The 17,227-nt window shown below is 40.4% G+C and overlaps 1 long non-coding RNA gene across 1 annotated transcript; it reads left to right on the top strand.

Annotated features, from left to right (window-relative positions):
* Nucleotides 1-463: 463 nt before the first annotated feature.
* Nucleotides 464-13,976, top strand: LOC120880062. Its single transcript, XR_005724953.1, has 3 exons — nucleotides 464-581; nucleotides 3,637-3,886; nucleotides 13,944-13,976. It is a non-coding gene; the product is annotated as an uncharacterized LOC120880062 (long non-coding RNA).
* The last annotated feature ends 3,251 nt before the right edge of the window (nucleotides 13,977-17,227 follow it).

Genomic DNA, 17,227 nt, shown 5'->3' with positions numbered 1-17,227 from the left:
AAAAGACTGGCATAGAAATGCATAATTACAGTAAACAATGTGCCAATAAGGATTCCTTATGCAAAGTAAAATGCTTGTTAACTTTTTACTGCGAGTCATGTTTTCCTCTTTCACTGAGAAGGATTTCCAACAGCTGAGCAAAACAATCATGTTAACTGCTGAATTATCTTTCCAGGTGAGTGGTGGCGGGAACAGACTTATGGTGAGGATGGGTCTAATTTAAGAACACTGGAAAAGAAACAGCCTCATTTGAGAAAGATGCCTGTGCTGAACCCAAATGACTCAAGATGGAAAGATGGTCAGTTAAGTTTAGCCATTAATTTAGGAGCTTAGCTTATGAAGAAAACTGTGTTTAAAATAAACTGCCAAGGAATGGCAGCTCACCAGGGCAGCAGACCGATGACAGCACTCTTAATGCAGCTCATGCTTGTCAGCCAGCCGCCACGCATTCTCGCATTCCGGGAGAGTCTCCATCCACCTTTTTCACTGCCTGCCACCCCACAGCTTGGAAAGAATGGAGCTTGAACGGAGCTTTTTGGGGGCTTTGCCTCACCATAGCTCAGGAGAAGCGATAAGAAGTGGTAAGTTCACTTAACTTCTCTAACCTAGAAGGTGATCTGTTGAATAATGTATGAGTGAAATATCCTTCCGGCCACAGATTAGCACATGAAGGCAACAGCTCTGGCCTGGGGATATAAAGCCTTAGCCAAGAAGGAATACCAATGAACACGACCGTGGGCCCCGTGCCTATACCACCGTACCTCTGTATTCCGTGTATTTCGCTTATTGACTGCATGTTCTTACCCAGTGCTAAATCCTTGTCGTACCATGGTGAAAAGACCAACACACATGCAAGCCGTTCTGTAGTAGCTGAATAATGGCACCCAAAGATACTAGGCCCTGATCCCCAGAGCCTGTACATGTTACCTTATATGGTTCAAAAGGGTCTTGCAGATGTGTTAAATTGAGGATCTTGAGCTGTGCGATTATTCTGGATTGTCCAGATGGGCCCTCAATGCCATCACAAGAGCCTTCCCACATCCCCAGAGGGGATTTGACACAGACCGACCCAGAGATGGGAGGGATGTGGCCATAAACCCAGGAATGCAGGACCTCCAGCGGAAGCTGGAAGAGGCAAGGAGCAGATTTTCCCCTTGGAGCCTCCAGAAGGACTGTGGTCTTGCTAAGATTTCAGCCCCGGGACACCAATTCCAGACTTCTAGGCTTCAGAACCTCTAGAATACATTTCTGTTGTTTCAAGCCACCCAGACTGCAATAATTTGTCCCAGCAGCCACAAAAAACTAAAACAAATTGTAATACAATAAAAGTGTTCACAGGGGGATTAACAAAGTGAAGTGGAAAGGCTTCACAGAGGAACTGACTTTTTAACTCCTCCTAGAAGACTGGGCTCGGAGAAGGCAATGGCACCCCACTCCAGTACTCTTGCCTGGAAAATCCCATGGACAGAGGAGCCTGGTAGGCTGCAGTCCATGGGGTCACTAAGAGTCGGATACGACTGAGCGACTTCCCTTTCACTTTTAACTTTTCATGCATTGGAGAAGGAAATGGCAACCCACTCCAGTATTCTTGCCTGTAGAATCCCAGGGACAGAGGAGCCTAGTGGGCTGCTGTCTATGGGGTTGCACAGAGTTGGACACGACTGAAGCAACTTAGCAGCAGCAGCAGCAGCAGCAGAAGACTGGGCTTTCCTGGTAGCTCAGATGGTAAAGAATCCGCCTGCAATGCAGGAGACCTGGGTTCGAGCCCTGGGTTGGGAAGAACCCCTGGGAAAGGAATGGCAACCCACTCCAGTATTCTTGCTTGGAGAGTCTCATGGACAGAGGAGCCTGGTGGGCTATAGTCCATGGAGTTGCAGAGTCGGACACGACTGACTGACTAACACTTTCACTTTCAGAAGGAAGACTAAGAATTGACCAAGGGAAAGAGGGGCCCACAAATGGGATTAAGAACCTGAAGGTATAAATTCCCTGGGGTAGGAGAGACCTTGACAATCTGGGGAGGTATTTTTGTCTTATTGTAGATGCTTGCATAGTTCTGACTATGTACTAAGTCCACTTTTAAAATAAACTCTCACCTAATCCTCCTAACAACATTTTATAGATGAAGGATCACTATAAATAACTTGTTCAAGTGAACAGTGGGGTGAGGACTCAAAGCAGGCTGTGTATAACGAGTCTGTGCCCTGGACCACTGCACCTCACCGCCTTCCTGCAGCCTTAGGAAGGAGACCTTAGGTAAAGCCGGACCAGCAGGAGTGGCCCAATGATGAAAGGTTCTATAAAAGTTCTATAAAGTTTCTATAAAGGTTATATAAAGCCATGTGCCTAGGAGTTAGATGCCCTGTATGGTACTATGGAGCCAGAGAAGTTTGGCAAGCGTGATTCAATTGTTGCTTAAGGTCATTTTCACGGCTGAATCAAGGATACATTACAGGAGGGTGAGGACAGAGAGAGAAATAAGAAGTGCAATACAGCCGATAGCCCAGAGGAAGATGTCGCTGGCATGAACAAGGGCAGTAACGGAAAGAAGGGATACGCGTTTGGAGGACTTTTAATTAACAGGACCTGGTGCTAATAGTGCATGAAGGGAAAGGTGAAAGGGGAATTTGAGCCATGGAAAAATCTGTCTGATGACAGCTGACATCAGTTCCATTCAATCCCTCAAGTTCATTTCTGTCCTGTGAGCATGTCACAAACAAGATCTTGTTATCTCTTTCTTCCTTTCCGCTGTTTCTTATTTAGCCTCACTTCATTGCTCTTCTTATGCCACTCCTTGCTGATGGCTTTGTTGCTGGGTATGACAGTAGCAGTAGGCAGCCAGAGGTCATACACAGCTCTGCGTTTCTTTCTGAACCCCTTCCATCGCCATTCAGTCTGCGGCGCTGACTCAGAGATGAAATGATATTGCAGAGTAGGACTGAGAAAACTCTCGGGCTCCAGGAGCCTAGGATCTCAGGAGACTCAGGGCTCACTCTAGTCATAGCAAATCCGTGGTGATGTAGGAGCAAGGCCTCTGCCCAGGAAGTAAGAGGGAGAACTGGAGAGAAAGCCAGAGGGAGGATGGAATGTTTGTGAAGGGGGCATGCATGTTTATTTCCTCCCAGGCTGCACCCTGAAGGAATGGAATAACGCCATAAGAACCCCATGGGTTTGAGAGGATTCAAAAGAGAGATAACCAAGGACCAGGGGTTCTGACACGGAGAAGGCAATGGCACCCCACTCCAGTACTCTTGCCTGGAAAATCCCACGAATGGAGGAGCCTGGTGGGCTGCAGTCCATGGGGTCGCTAAGAGTCGGACATGACTGAGCGACTTGACTTTGACTTTTCACTTTCATGCGTTGGAGAAGGAAATGGCAACCCACTCCAGTGTTCTTGCCTGGAGAATCCCAGGGATGGGGGAGCCTGGTGGGCTGCCGTCTATGGGGTCGCACAGTGTCGGACACAACTGAAGCGACTTAGCAGCAGCAGCAAACACATCTTGCCTTAGCATCATAGTGCTACCTAAATGCAAGACCCCACCCCCAAAACTGATAGGACATTTCTACCACCTGGGGGAAATGAAGGCTCCTAACACACTCTGTTCCAGTTTTTTAAAATGTTCTGTACATTTATAGATGAGCTTCATCTACGGTCTCTCCCTATTCTGTGTGCCTTGGTTACTGCTGTCAAACACATCATCTCAAAAAAATTGCTTTTTCTGTTGAAGAATGTTCAGTTGCTCCTTACTGGATATTGCATCAAGGACAAGCTCTTCTTCCTGGCTTTAAAAATTCTACCTCTGACTGTCATACTCAGCTTGAGTTCTATCTTGTCTGAGAAGCCGTCTCCAAACATTTCTGCCCATAATGATTTCCATTTCCTAAGGTAAGTCTTTATCTATCTGTACTTCCTGACATATAATCAACAACTTTATATATATAATCAACAACTTTGTATATAACCCCGTGTAAGTTAAAAGGTCCTTAAAGGAAGACACTCTGTATCATATTTATTTGTAGTATTAATACTTGTTATGTGTTAAATTCTGACACATTTTCTGAGTGAATAAAATCATATGTATTGACTTAGAGTGTTTACAAAGCAGACAGCAAGAGGCAGCCATGTATTTCTCACTGGCAAGCAAAGTTGTGGACTCAATAGAAATCAACCTCTGTTTCCAGGCTGGAGTGCAGCAAAAGCTTTCCTAATGCGTAATTTACAGCCCAAACACTGGCACCTCAGTCACATTGCATCATTTTGACTAGAGGCAGGGTTTTTCCAGAATAAGAAGGAGCAGAAAGAGAGCCAGAGAAAAATAACCAACTATTTGAGAGTCAGATGGATCAAGTCTCAAACTGCCAATCATGTTCTCTTGTATCTGGAGTGAAAAAGAAAGAAAAAGAGGCGGGAGGGCGGGGAGGTTAAGCTGGGTTTGTCCTCATGATGCAGGCAATATAGTGATTCTGACTGGATGCAAAAAATTGAGTGAAAAGGCAGCCCCCCAAAAGGGGTAGATTGGGAGTTTGGGGTTAGAAGATGCAAACTATTATATATTGAGTGGAGAAACAACAAGGACCTACTATATAACACAGGGGACTATATTCAATCTCTTATGATAAACCACAATGGAAAAGAATATGAAAAAGAATATACATATAACTGAATCCCTTTGCTGTGCAGCAGAAATTAACACACCACTGGAAATCAACTGTATATATTCAATAGAGTAAAGTTTTTAAAAAGGCAGCAAAAACCCAAGAAAAATCCCATTACCGACATAGTTGGTTCTGATCTAGACTTGTCAGCTTTTTTCTTTATCTCTAGAGAGTCTTGCTACCTTTTTTCCCCACTTGAAAAAAGTATTGACGGTAACAGGTAACTGAGTTTAGAGGTTTTACACACTTAGAGGTCTTGCTGAGAACTATTAGCAACTTTCTTATTAGGGGGAGGTAGTGGAGGAGGGGTGGTGGGTACAGAACTTGACTTTGTTACTGAAGGCGCCGAAGGCGCATGACCTTGAGCAGCTCACCTGGAGCCAGAGATCCAGGGCTTTGTGCTGCCTGTAAAATCCCCACTGATTTAGGTGAAGGCAGAAGAGTTCCACAAAAAAGAGAGAGGAAATATGATACTTAATGCCTTAAAGCCTGAGTCTATCCCTTTTATAGGCTTAATCTTTACACAGAATTTGAATACATCAGTATGGTTTATTGTTTTTTTAATAAGAGGGAAAAAAAGATTGGGAGGAAAAAGGTCAATCACTGTGAATTGAATTCCTGAAGAAGAATCTGTGCAAAAGTGACTGTCATCATCTCCACTGTGAGCAGTGGCAACACTTTGAAAAAATCTTTGGTTTAGTTTTCTTTCCTATTAAGCGTGAACAATTAGTAACATTAAATGTTTATTAAATCATGGAAATTTAAGGTAAATACAATGTATTATTTTTTAAGCTGGGAAAAGAGGATTTATGACTTTGCTTGATAAAAAAATAAATGTATACAATAGTATTTTTAACTACAGCAAATTTAAGACCCCAATAGGTTTTTGAATGATTTTTGAAAATATATACTGGTCAAAAATTTTTCTTATCGAATATATTTTAAATGCTACTTTTAATGAAAATTTAAACATTCAGGCATTTATTTCACTGACATATTTCTGAAATAGAGCACTTTGAATGCACCAGGTGAAATGTTCATTTTTTTTTCCTTGTGTCACTTGCTAGTTTTCCTTCACAAGTTCTCTCTCTGTTTTTTCCTCATCCTCAGAATTTTATAAATTGAAATCAGGAAAATTAAAAACTGAAAAAAGGACAGGTTAAGTGGAAAAAAGGGAAAATGATTGGTGTGGTTCTTAGGGCCAAAGTATAAATAAACTGAAGGGCTATGGAGACTTTCATTGTTCAGTTATTCCCTGATAGCAGTGCAAAGGCTCTCTTGTGTGCTATGGAGGAGTCAGAGTTAAATTAGAGCCAGATCTTGCCCTCCAGGGACTTAGAATCTAGAAGAGGAAACATGCCATATCCTTAGAGAGCTGCAAAAGTCTACTAGAGTGTGAGCCTACTGAAGGTAAGGAATGTTGTCTGCTTTGCTCACTCACTACTTTGCCCAGGAAGTGTCAGACACAAAGTGGGTGCCCAAGAAATATTTATTGGATAAATGAATAATACAAGGTAGAGAGTGTTGAGCCATTTAAGAACTGTTAAAAAAAATTGAAATTGGTAATAGGAGAGATAGGTAACTTGCAACATCTGTAACATTGCACAAGTATCTTACAGACAATTAAGCTGACGTGCCATGAACAGAATCTCCTATGCACTGCTACTATTTTCAAATCCATTAACAGCTCTGCCATTCTCTTCAAGGAAGACCATAAACACATAAGTAAAAAAGAACATTATTTAACACGCTGCTCCTCAGTGAAATGAGGAAGTTAGACTACGTGAGTGTTTGTGGAGACAAATATGCAAGATCCTTTAAATGGCAGAATGGTTAAAAGTGTACACTTACCCACCAAAGCCCTTCTTAACATTCATACCTCTAAATTTCAGAAAATAGTATGATTTATTTAAAAGGTGATGGGATCCCCAGAAGGCTGACAATTTTTACTTTGCCTAAAATATCATGGATATTACTGCCAAGGAAAGAGGTTGAGAGGAAAAATATAAAATAAATAATAGTGGAGATGTTCTGCAAATATGACAAAACTTGTAAACACAACACATGAATGAGGTTTGGGAAACAGGAAGAAAAATGATTAGGTTCATTTTAGTTTCAGTTTACTGTTATTTAAATGAAATTCAACAGGAAAAAAAAATTGTCCTTTCCTAAATAATGTTAAACAGTTCACTTTCTTAAATCCTCTGAATTGCTTCTCAACAGCCTTCTGAATAGCTGACCAAATACACACAGTGTTTACCCTGTTTTCTTTTTTTAAACAGAGACCTCTTGACTAGATAACAGACTTAAAAAGCAGTGCTAGTACCTGCTAAAGGCTTTGCCAGCGAAATGAGACAAACACAAACAAGATACTGCTTTTATTTGTAAAGCTAAAGGGACTTTCCTTGAAGGACTTAAAAAAAAAATCTGAGATTAGGATCTTTTCAAGTTTAGAATATCTTTTCTTTTTAAATGATGGCAGCTATAAATGATAGAATATTTTAGGCAAAGTAAAAATTGTCAGCCTTCTGGGGATCCCATCACCTTTTAAATAAATCATACTATTTTCTGAAATTTAGAGGTATGAATGTTAAGAAGGGCTTTACAGATTACAGAGACTACTTGGAATTATTCCTTAGTGTGGAAAATGGTGAGTCTTCAAATAACCCAATGATAGGTATTCAGAATTATGGCACCTCGGTTTCCTTTATTTCCCTCTTGGTCATGGACCTTGGTGATGATCTGTACCATTTAATTTTCAGACTACTGGGGATCAAGAAATACCAAGCCATGTGCAGCTGAAACTATCATTTTTCAAGGGCATTAAAAAATTCATTTCTGTCCTTTTTACAGTTTTATTATTTTTGGAAAAGTGATTAGGCGTCTTTGATGATTTTACCATTTAACATTACCATTTTAAGCAAGGATTTACTGATACAGTTCTAGTGAATCATTTTTTTTTTTTTTTGGACAATAAGTGATTTATTTATGTTATCCAGAGTCCTTAGAATAAACTGTAGAAAAAATCTCTAAGTCCACTGATTGTATTGTTCCATAAACAATGTATATTAACTTTATAAAGTTTAGAAGGCACATATAAACCCACTGATTGCCAGGTAAAATTTTTGTTGTAGATCCTTCCATACCTTTGTTTATGAACGTATACATATTTTACAACAGACATATGGGACCACATTATAAATGCTATTTCATAACCTTTTTTCAACTGAAAAATGTGTTGTAAATCTCTTTCTATGACAAATATTTTTCTCCATCATTTAATGACTATTGTGATTTTCTATGATGTAGAGCAATCCATTTAACTAGTTCCTTGTTGGATAGTGTTAATATCTTTTCCCCCCCATTTTAATGTTGAAATGAGCATCTTTATCAAGTTAAATTTTTATATATATTCTTGAATAATTCATTAGGATAAATCCTAAAAGTAAAATTGCTGGGTAAATTACATACAAATTTATAAGACCTTTGATAACACTGCATGGAACTGATATAAAAATATATGCATATATTTATTTGATGATTTATTATTATAATGTTTACCGTATGTGAAGAGGATAGAAAAATAACTTAAATCACTGTAGAGCACTCCCTGCATTTCATTTACTTTCCAAAAATCTCATTACAATTAAGAGGAGACATCTTAGGTAAAACCATTAAGTTTTGCCTAAAGGAGTGCTACATGCCATTTGGTCCCTACGCCTTATTCTAGTGTTCAGGAAATTGAGGCTAAAGTCATTACAGATTCTGGTCACAGGGATAGCTAACAAGGTGAGAGTCAGTCCAGTCCTGACTCCAGATGCTGTCTTTGGCTCCCAAGATGCTCACTGTGGTTCAAGTTGTTCTTTAGATAGTCAAGTAACACTAAGAACTGAGATGCAAAGAAGTATTAGACAGTATAAATAAGTTATACCATTATACTTACCAGTATAAGTTTTACCATTAATTTTGTTATTGCTGCTTTTAGCAAGCTAGACTATTTAAAAATAATTTTGTGATGAAAGTGTTCAGCTTGGAAAAGTTCTCTAAAAGGTTGGTCTACTATTTGCAGTTTTACACCACTGAGTGCTGTGTAATTCCATTCAATCAATGCAGCTTATATTTACTTATTGCTTAAATATTGAAATAACTCTATTGTTTCTTCTGACCAAATAGATGTATTGGTCACACAAAAAATAATAATCAAAAATAAAAATATAAAATACAAAGGGAAAATCATATATAATTGCACCAACCAAAAATAATTACTATATACATGTATATATCTACCTATCTATTTAGACAGATAGCATACAAAATTTCATAGTGTTCTAAAATCTACTTTTTCTCACATGTCATTGACATCTTTTAGTGTTGATAAATATTAACCCATATTATAATTTGTAATGGCTACATGGTCTTTTACTGCACCATAATTCATTCAGCCAGCCTCTAAGGTGATGGACATTAGGATTGTTGGTTGTTTTTATTTTTATTTTTTTAATATAAATTTATTTATTTTAATTGGAGGTTAATTACTTTACAGTATTGTATTGGTTTTGCCATACATCAACATGAATCGCCACAGGTATATTGGTTGTTTTTAGTTAGTCCAAATAATCCCACCATAAACAATCTTTTAAATAGTTGTTTAAATATCCCAAATAAATAAATTGCTTTCTTTTACCAATTTACTTGTTACACGTAGTATTATTTCTTGGAGATTCACAAGGCACATTCACATATTAAGCAAATATTTATTGGTCACCTACCAACTGTGCTAGGTGCTGGGATTAATGTAGTAAAGGCTCTGAAAATTCTCACAGTAAGGAGACCCTGTAAAACTTTTCGTACGATTTTTTTTTTAAATAATGGAGATCCCTCCCACTCCCTCCCTCTTTTTAATATAGAACATCTGCTAGTATTTCACTGATTTTATCTGGAGCAGAATTTGGAAAATGCTAATCTTGTTGAAAACTACTAATTAAGTACCTGTGCCTACCTGTCACTTTTCTGGGAACTCTGAAAAAATCCTGGGAATTATTTAGAGGAAAGATATATTTTAGGCACTTCAGAAGAATACCTCTTTGATCTAAACTGCCCGATTAACTTTCAGAATAAATAGCATTTTGGTACAAATATTTCCGTGAGACACTGGAGTTTTGTTTCCTTAATAGTATTCATATCATTAGAACAAAAGGGAGACTTGAATGTAAAAGGAGAATGTGGGCCATAAAGTACTTTTTGGCTCATCAGCAGATTTGTTGGGGAGAGAGCGAGTCAAGAGATGCAATTATTCAAAGGAATTAAGGGTGGAGGTTATGGAGATTATATGACAATGTGAAGTAATTAAAATAAAACATCTTGTAGAAAAAGGTTACAAAATCCTATACATGGTATATGAAAACCAATTTTAAAAAACCCTGAGGAATCCAATGAAATAACAGTTTTTGGGTTGAGGGTGCTTTTTTTCCTTCGACCTCTAATTGTCGTTTTCATTTTTATTTTTTAAATATATAATAAAATAGAAAAGAAAGAAAATACTAAAGGATCAGATAAAATTAGGAGAAGAGAGGCTTATGGAGGAGGAGGAAGATAGTGGTTGAGTCGAACAAAGGCAACAAATAGATTAAAGTGAATAAGGGTAGAAGAGCGAACATTCCATTTGTCCTGGAAGAGATCATTAATGGCTCAAGTGCTGTGAAGTGGACAAAAGCCAGACTGTAGTGGGGTCAGATGAGAGAACCGGAGAAGAATAATTTTTTTTAGGACCTAGGATCATAATAATTCACTTAGAGTTTCCCCCCAACCACTATTACTTTAGTTCTGGTTTTATCATGTTGGGATTTTGCCTATACCAGTTTTTTTTTTTTCCCTAGGAGCTGATAAATGAAAACCATAAAAAAAGAAATCCTATGAGTAACTTTCTTTGGCCTTATATTTGAACTGAATAATAAAGAAATGGTAAATGCTCTTACTGAGCTGTGCTAGAAATGCTACCATATAGAAATCTTAATAATATACCCTGTGTCTGCCATTTAAAAACAGAAGAACTTGGCCTCCCAAGGTCATTTCAGATGCCTTTTTTCCTAAGTGATTTGTGTATATTTTATCCATAAAAGACAAATTACTATGAAAGGATATGAAATATAGGTTTAAGAAACTCAAGGAACAAAGTGCATCCTTTTCTCTTTGAATTTCTTAAAATTAAGTTCTTAAGACTCCTGCTGCTTACCTTCAAACAAGCAACCTTGAAACTACTCCATGAAACCCAGTTAAAGGACGAACCAAAGACTTTTCACTTATAAAGAAAAAAAAGTAGCACATGGGAGCGAGAACGTTCAAGTCTTCAGTATCCATACTTATTAACTAAATTGAATGCCTGTGGTGGGTCTCACGGGAGCACACAGTGGCAGCCTCTTTATATTACAACTCAGCCAGAAGCACTTATTCCCTTGTAATTAAGGCCAGGGGTGCAACCAGTGATGCAAATGAAAGCAGTCGTGTGGATTATTCAGTTCCCTCAACAATTCTCAAGAGGCTGTGTGTTTGTGGCTTTGTTTGTTTGAAGTCTTTGTATGATTCCCTTGGTTCTCCTTGCTACTATAGGTTCAACCTCAGACGAGAACAATAGCTAAAACTCAGATAGCACTTCCTATATGCCAGATGCTGTTTTAGGTGTTTATCCTCCTCTATCCTTTCTAAACTCGAAGAGGGCTAAATACGAAGTCCTGTGTCCCCAGAAGCAGATGCTGAGATGAGGTTCAAAGGCAAGGGATTTATCCTTGAGTTGGCCACAGAAGAGACCAGTATGGAGCAGGGGAAGCAGGTCAGGAAGGGGGGTTGAGCCAGGTAAGGCTGCATCTCAAGCCAAAGTCCTTCAGGGGCAACGCTGGGGCTTGGGCTAGAAGGGGGAGCTTGGCTTCCATCCTCCCCCAGAATCACTGGCTAACAACCAGCAGGAGTGGCAAGAAATGTGGGGTGGAGGGGGAATCCATGAAAGAAGAGCATCAGTTGCTTACTGAAGGCGATGAGTTAGAAACATCGACGTCATCTTCTACAGGTGGGTACAGGCATACCTCGGAGATGCGGCAGGTTCAGTTTCAGACCATTGCAAGAGAGCAAATACAGCAACAAAGTGAGTCACACACATTTTTTTGTTTCCCAGTGCATATAAAAGTTATTTTTACGCTCTCAGTTCAGTTCAGCTCAGTCACTCAGTCATGTCTGACTCTTTGTGACCCCATGGACTGCAGCACACCAGGCCTCCCTGTCCCTCACCAATTCCCCGAGTTCACTCAAACTCATGTCCATCGAGTCGGGGATGCCATCCAACCATCTCATCCTCTGTCGTCCCATTCTCCTCCCACCTTCAATCTTTCCCAGCATCAGGGTCTTTTCAAATGAGCAGCTCTTTGCATCAGGTGGCCAAAGTATTGGAGTTTCATCTTCAGCATCGGTCCTTCCAATGAATATCCAGGACTGATCTCCTTTAGGGTAGACTGGTTGGATCTCCTTGCAGTCCAAGGGACTCTCAAGAGTCTTTTCCAACACCACAGTTCAAAAGCATCAATTCTTTGGCGCTCAGCTTTCTTCACAGTCCAACTCTCACATCCATACATGACCACTGGAAAAACCATAGCCTTGACTAGACGGGCCTTTGTTGGCAAGTAATGTCTCTGCTTTTTGATACGCTGTCTATGTTGGTCACAGCTTTTCTTCCAAGGAGCGAGCGTCTTTTAATTCCACGGCTGCAGTCACCATCTGCAGTGATTTTTACACTGTACTCTAGCCTTTTATGTGTGCAACAGCATTATGTTGAAAAAGACAATGTACATGCCTTAATTAAAAAGTAACTCTGGTGGAAAATGGTGCCAGTAGACTTGCTTGATGAAGGGTTGTCACAAACCTTCAATTTGTTAAAGAAAAAACACAATATCTGTGGAGCACAATAAAACAAAGCACAATAAAACAAGGTATGTATATGTTTTCAGGGTTTCCCTGGTGGCACAGACAGTAAAAAATCTGCCTGTAATGCAGGAGACTTGGGTTTGATCCCTGGTCTCCTGGGATCAGGAGATCGCTGGAGAAGGGAATGGCTACCCACTCCGGTATTCTTGCCTGGAGAATGCCATGGACAGAGGAGCCTGGCGGGCTATAGTCCATGGGGTCACAAAGGGTCAGACACAACTGAGCGACTTTCACTTTCATGTGTTTTGAGATATGTGACTGTTGAGACCACTGAGTCTTGCCCAAGATCTCAAAGCTTATAAGTGAAACAGCTGGGTTTGAAACCATGCTGTTTGACTCTAAAGGCGATGTGTTTAAACCACTGTGTCACAATGGAAAGATCAAATCTTCACAGTGTGCTGTGGTATTATTAAACTTTTCTACAGTTTTCACAATGGATTATAGAGCATAAATTATTTTGATTTTATTTGGTTTCTAGAAATGCTGAAAGTATGTCTGAGGAGCAATCATTAATAATTTGTTGAACTAAGCTTCAGATACCCAAGCCCCTAAGCCTAAGAAAAGCTTAGAGAACAGACTAGAAAATTAGACAGTTGGTATGTTTGCACTGCTCTGAAACCACTCTAAACACTGGAACCCACCCAGTTCTCAGAGAATTGTGTAAAAAAAAATGATTCCACAAGTCTTTCTTAACAAGATATATTCACACAGATCCTGTTTTTACATAAGATAATCTCAGTTAAAAAATGCTGATCCTATTTTCTATATATTCATCATCTTCTTAATTTCCTATTTGTTAAACAACGTTTGTTTTCCCTCAAAATCACTCAAGTGATTTTTGTTGCTGTTGTTTTGGTATAACAATACCTGTTTTCTGAAATGTTTTTTAATTCTTTTTTTTTAATTTTAAAGGAGTTCATTTTATTTTTACTAAAGGAACTTCATTTTAATATGGGGAAATATGTATAATATTTTTAATAGGGGAAATATGTATAATACAGTCTATCTCTTTCGACTTGGTTAAAGGAGGAGGAAAGCTCTTGCATAGTGGTGGGTGACCAGTCAAGTATTCTCCCTAAGAGGTTAGAATGGCAGTGCTGGAGCAGGTGATCCAGAGAGAAACAAGTGGTCACCCCACCTGCATCCAGAAAATCAGCTGGCACCTTGCTGGTCCAGAGAGGATAACGCAGGGCTATACTGAAGGGAACTAGATGGGTCAAGGGCCCTTACATAGGGAAGGCTTAGGAGGTGCAGGAATTGTCCAGTTTTTTTCCTGTGTGTTTTAGTTGAAAGGAAGAATGCTCCTTTTTTTTTTGCAGGGTGGCTCAGATGGTAAAGAATCTGCCTGCAATGTGGGAGACCTGTGTTCGATCCCTGCATCAGAAGATCCCCTGGAGAAGGGAATGGCTACCCACTCCAGTATTCTTGCCTGGAGAATTCCATGGACAAAGGAGCCGAGCAGGCTACAGTCCATGGGGTCACAAAGAGTCAGACATGACTGAGCGACTGTCCCTCATTCACTCATGCAGAGTAATGCTCTGTGGACACATTGAATCCTAGTTGCTGCTGTGCCACCATGGTTATCCAGAAGGCAAAAATAAGGCAGGGAAAGCTTGAACAGTTGCCAAGGATTCTGAGACTCTAGATAATAAAAGCTAACACTTCTATGGTGCTTATTAAGTACAAGGGCCTGTTTGAAGAGTTTTATACATATTAACTCCTTAAATTTTCCTAGCAACTCTATGAAGCAGGTACTATCATTATCCCCATTTTACAGAAGAGGAACTGAGGTGCAGAGAGATTAACTTGTTCAAGACCACATGGCTAGTAGTTGTGGAGCTGGGATTCACACCCAGCTTATCTGCTTTCATATTCCATGATCTTACCAGTGACCCGTACTGCCCATCTGAAATGTTGAGAATGTGCTAACCATGTTGCTGATAATTATTTATTTGTAGTTTAATCTATTTTTGAATACTCTGAAAAAATTTTTGTAGTTGTTTAGTCACTAACTCATGTCCAACTCTTTTGTGACCCCGTGGACTGTAGCCCGCCAGACTCCCCTGTCCATGGGATTTCCCAGGGAAAAATACTGGAGTGGGTTGCCATTCGCTCCTCCAGAGGATCTTCCCAACCTAGGGATGGAATCTGAGCCTCCTGGATTGGCAGGCAGGCTCACCACCACTGATGTACCAAGGAAGCCCAGAAAAAAAACTTTAGGAGATGTCTATTTCGGCACTTGGTAATAACTCAGCTAAAGGAGAACACTTGAATCCTGATAGAAACATTCACCGTAAGGTCTCAGAGTTGACAGGAAGTAGAAAAACCTCTGTACCCGTGTTTAGACACCAAAGAAGAGATAGCTGCTATGCCTCTGTTCTGCTGGGACAGCGTGGTATTCCCTGCCCATGGGAGCTGGCACTGGCAGCAATTATATCAGTCACTCTCAACACTCAGCTGCTTGCTAAGAATTAAACTGCTGGAACCAGATCTAGTGAGTTTCATGTTACCATGGTTTGGATGAGGTGTTCGCACTGGTGTGATATATTTAGTCTTCAGAAACAGTTAAATCTAAGCTTAGCTTTCTTACCAAAATGATAATGTACGTTGGTATTACTTGTGGTTATTTGCTTCATCTCCCAAGTAACGGATCGCACACCTCTACTCTCTTAGGGGTAAAGCCAACCTCCAACCCTGTTTATGGAGTGAGTCAACCAGGAATTTATTGCAAGGAGCCGGGAGCAGCTAGTGCCTCTGCTGCCCTCTAGAGGCGCGTCAGAGCATGACCGCTCACCTCCGAACCATTCCCGAGGGTTGCACAGGGCCGACACCGTCGCTCTCCGTTTTGAATTTCCAACCAATGCCGTTTGTAAAGAGGGGATGAGGTGAAAACACTCTGAACTTCCAAAAACAATAATGGGACTTAGTTAATTTCAAGCTAGGACTTTCATAGTTATCTTGTGTCCTCTTCTCAGCCACTAACTGGAAATCAGTCCACATTGTTTGAAAACTATAAATAGAGCTAACACAGAGCATTTGCCAAATGCCAGGTACTGTTTAAGTGTTTCCCACATACTAAACGGAGAAGGCAATGGCAACCCACTCCAGTGTTCTTGCCTGGAGAATCCCAGGGACGGGGGAGCCTGGTGGGCTGCGTCTCTGGGGTGGCACAGAGTCGGACACGACTGAAGCGACTTAGCAGCATATACTATACTGGGGGCTTCCCTGATAGCTCAGTCGGTAAAGAATCCGCCTGCAATGCAGGAGACCCCGGTTAGATTCCTGGGTCGGGAGGATCCCCTGGAGAAGGGAACGGCTACCCACTCCAGTATTCTTGGGCTTCCCTTGTGGTTTAGCTGGTAAAGAATTCGCCTGCAATGTGGGAGACCTGGGTTTGATCCCTGTGTTGGGAAGATCTCCTGGAGAAGGGAACGGCTACCCACTCCAGTATTCTGGCCTGGAGAATTCCCTGGACGGAATAGTCCATGGCGTCGCACACAGTCGGACACGACTGAGCGACTTTCACCTCATACACTAAACTGTTTAATCTACATGACAATATGAGTAGAAGGATCATCTCTATTTAATAGGGGAGCTGGAGCAAAATACTACTAAATATTTCTTACAGTACATGAGTGGTAGAGCTAGATTTAACCACCCCCCGCCCCCCGCCCGCCTTACCTCTGGCCACATGGACTAGGCTTGTAACCAGTTCATGCAATGGCCCTTTTATACCTATCAAAACATGCATCAAAAGCTTAATTTTAAAGGAGAGGTTTTGCTAAAAATCTTTAACCTGAATCCAGTAATGAGGAAATGATTGGCTTGGATGCTTTTGAAATGTCAATGACATGACAGACAAGGAGAAAGAGAAGGGAAGGGAGGAGAGGAAGACAGCTGGGAGAAGGAAAGAGGCAGTAGGAACTGTCTTAGGTACATGGTGTCTAAATATAACGCACTGTCTACAGTTATATCCTAAACATAAAAAGCAAGACCATAAGCATTATTGGGAAACTGAGGAAATTTCAGTATGGACTATGTTGGGTAATAATGTTGAATTCCTTGAGTATGAGTCATTTGTTGTGGACATATAGAATATGTCTTTATTCTTAAGTGTTGCTTGATTTACGTGTTTGGAGGTAAAGTGCCATGACACCGGAAAATTGCTATCAAATAGTTCAGGAAAAAAAATTCAACTATAAATGAGAAAAAGGAAATGTGACAAAAGGTTAAGAAATGGCAACACTAGGCAAAGGGGTATATGATGTTCATTATTCTATTTTAAAAACTTTTTTGTAGGTTGAGAATTTGGGGAGTAAAAATTAGAGGAGAAATAAACTTCATCTTAAGATAAGAGCCAGCCAAGGATGTGGCCACGGTATTGGCCTGGACTGAGTTAGGGCCAGTGAGAGACATGTGCTGGGGTTGTAACCCATAGGCAAGCTTTGAAATCTGTAGACATGTGTGATATATGGGTGTTCAGTTCAGTTTAGTTGCTCAGTCCTGTCCAACTCTTTGGGACCCCGCGGACGGTAGTACGCCAGGCCTCCCCTATCCATCACCAACTCCGGGAGCTTGCTCAAACTCATGTCCATTGAGTTGA

The sequence above is a fragment of the Oryx dammah genome, unplaced genomic scaffold (genome assembly GCF_014754425.2).
Source record: "Oryx dammah isolate SB20612 unplaced genomic scaffold, SCBI_Odam_1.1 HiC_scaffold_21, whole genome shotgun sequence".
Lineage (NCBI taxonomy): Eukaryota > Metazoa > Chordata > Mammalia > Artiodactyla > Bovidae > Oryx > Oryx dammah.
The sequence above is the reverse complement of the archived record's forward strand: the minus strand, read 5'-3'. Positions and strand labels throughout refer to the sequence as shown.